The 2,951-nt window shown below is 33.5% G+C and overlaps 1 long non-coding RNA gene across 1 annotated transcript; it reads left to right on the top strand.

The window, feature by feature from the left end:
- Positions 1 to 569: 569 nt before the first annotated feature.
- Positions 570 to 2,700, top strand: LOC109215339. The gene is made up of 5 exons (XR_002066338.1): positions 570 to 1,181; positions 1,251 to 1,289; positions 1,615 to 1,681; positions 2,150 to 2,214; positions 2,535 to 2,700. It is a non-coding gene; the product is annotated as an uncharacterized LOC109215339 (long non-coding RNA).
- The last annotated feature ends 251 nt before the right edge of the window (positions 2,701 to 2,951 follow it).

Here is a 2,951-nt window from a genome sequence, read left to right as displayed (position 1 = left end):
ACTTATCTCGTCTCCGCTCTCGTCGCTCTGTCTCCCTATCGCAGGCCATCATCCCCAGAACCGAGGTATTACAACTCATCTCTCGCTACTCTCTCTCTCTCTCTCTCTCTCTCTCTCTCTCTCTCTCTCTCTCTCTCTCTCTCTCTCTCTCTCGCTGCCCATAGACTTCAGTCAAACCCTAATTTTGCTAGTGGAAAACTAAAGGTGGAAAAACATTAACTGGATTTATTTTTCAAGAATTGATTGTGCATAAATCGTCCAGATTTTGTTTCCTTGCATTTTTCATTCATATGCTGCAGATCCCAATTAATATTTTACCATTGTGAAGTCAGCAATAGTTTACCAGTACCTAGTTGTTGCACAGAGAATTTAAAGCTTTGAATAATTTTAGCGATCCCTAACTTCGTTGATGATCGCTGTATGAATCTCCTCACTCTTATGCCTCAAGTCTTAGTGCTCTTTGCTACACTATTCTACAACTCTACAAGGTATAACAGATCCCTCTTACTGCCTTTTATTTTTGATTCTTACTATTGCAATTTTATATTCTTTCTGTTGTTTTAATCTTATTCTTGTGTACAGACAAATATAATCATTGTTGATATGTGATTTTTGAGATTATTTTTACTGTATTTTCTTATGTGCATAGTGCAGGCCAATTGTTTGATGAAATACACGTATTCTCCTGTTGAACTCTACAAACATATAAAAGGACTAAAATGAGCCTATGTATAGCAGAAATTTGAAGCTACGTGTTTGGAGATGCAATAGGCTATGTATCAAAAATTAAATGCCATGTTTTTGTATAATTTCGATTATACACAGGCATACAAGTTTCTCGAGAACTACTTGATGGCCCTCACTGGACTGATAATGGGTCCTAATCTTAAATCTCTAGAGCAAACATTTAATCTGTGTGATGTTCTCGACTATATAAACTCTTTGCTTTAGGTAAGATTGTTTAGTTCAAACCCAAGCTGAAATTTTTACTTGCAGTTGTGCTCACTTGACAGCTCTAAGACGAGATTCAAATGGTAAGACAGTTATTTTCAGTTCAGTTTTTATTGAAAGTTACTGAAAGTCTTGGGTTGTCTTTTTTTGTATTTGAAAATAGTTGTGACAAAGGGTTCCCTTTATCTAGAACATCAAGAGATAAGAGAGGTCTTCGTTGAATTTATGAGGTAAATCTCACCTCTCTAAATTAACTTTTCTTTGTATATAATTGGTGACGTCAACTGATTCTCCTGTAGTCTTTGTTTTGCAGCACATTACTTTCCATACTTAAGGAGGTAAGTAGTAGATAAGGAATGATGCTATAATTTTAGTTGCCAAAAAAATTACTGGAATGTAGTTTTGTTAATTTTAATAAACTAGTTCTCCTATTAACTTGTTTGAGGTCAATGCATCCTTAGTTGTCATATTCCATCTTTAGGATGCTTTGACTGCAATATTTGGTGATTTCTTCAGTAACCTCTTTTCGTGCATTACCTCAATATACATCGTTGATGCATGATTACAGTATCTTGATGACCTTGTTAGTTACTATTATCCATTTTGCTTTTTTTTTTGTTGTTTCTGTTGTATTTATCATTATTGTATTATCATTTGATACAGAATCATGTGGATAGTGAAGCAGAAAGAGAGAAGATTTAAGGTCAAACTATAAAGACAAGTAGGGGAGGTCAGTTATTATCATGAGACATGATGCCAAGTTTACTTCCATATTTTTTGGGTAAAAAGACTTACGTTTTGCAATTTTACTCTTGTATTGGGGATGAGCTTTAACGAGGAATCATGGAATTTATTTCTCTAGTTGCTGAATGCATTGTCTCTGATTCTGCATTTAGTGAACAATCTCATTGTTGATAATCTTCATTGACTACTGCCTTTGAAAGGACATGAATGTTCATTAATATAATCTCAAATGAGGTGGAATGTAGCCCCTATAGTTTATTTGCTGTAAGTTTGAGGATAACTTGCTAAGAAAATTTTGCATCACATTTATTTTACCTTACAGTTTGTGGATTTGTTGATTTTTTAGTAACCTGAACTTGACCGGCCTTCAAGAATGGATAGTGTTAAGGAAAAGGGGGAGTCTACCAAGATAAACAGGTAAAATTACTAATGATACATTGTTGTTCCACTTCAGATTATCGCAGGATTGTAGAATATGGACAAAGACAATAGACTTCTACTGTTACTACTGCGGATAAGGTTGGTCTTATTCATGGCTTCTGTATCTTTGGCAATGATAATTCAAATATTTTGGAGTTTCTCTATTCAAAGAAAAAAAACTTTCGTGGTTACATGTTCTTATCAACATTCATTGTGCATATTATTTAGAGTAATTGAAAATCTAAAGCACTCTAAAGTCTAATCAAGGATTAACTAGGACTTATAATTGTTACACTGTCATGGTAGTGAATATATTAGTTTATAACTAAATAGATGGAAACCGGCTCTATCATAATGTATTTTGATTCTCAATCTTTGTCAATGGCATCATGTCTTACTCTGCTGATAATGCCTTGCAGATTCTGAACCTAACAAAGGAGACAAAGAGGATACTTCCAGTGTTGAATGACAAACTTGCTCTTCCCATTTTTGCCAAATAATTCTTGTGAAATAGCTTGTACCTTTCATTTTGTTTAACAATGCAGTAGCAACATTCTCCTATATTTCAATTATTTGTAATGTACCCCTTTGTATGACCAGAATTGGTATTTTGCAAAATAAATTTTGAGTACCTTGCATGAGTTAGTATTAATTTAGTTTGATGAATTTCTGATGTTTGTTATTATGGGTTATTTGCAATGGAATAATGCTACAAGCCCTTTTTTTTAAATAGTAAAAAAAGAGATCATATTACGGAGGTTACAAGCCCCCATATATATATATATATATATATATATATATATACCGTCACTAGTTATCTTTGAAAACCGTCACTA

The sequence above is a fragment of the Nicotiana attenuata genome, unplaced genomic scaffold (genome assembly GCF_001879085.1).
Source record: "Nicotiana attenuata strain UT unplaced genomic scaffold, NIATTr2, whole genome shotgun sequence".
Classification (NCBI taxonomy): Eukaryota; Viridiplantae; Streptophyta; class Magnoliopsida; order Solanales; family Solanaceae; genus Nicotiana; species Nicotiana attenuata.
Note: the sequence above shows the minus strand (reverse complement) of the source record. Positions and strands in the feature narration are given on the sequence as shown.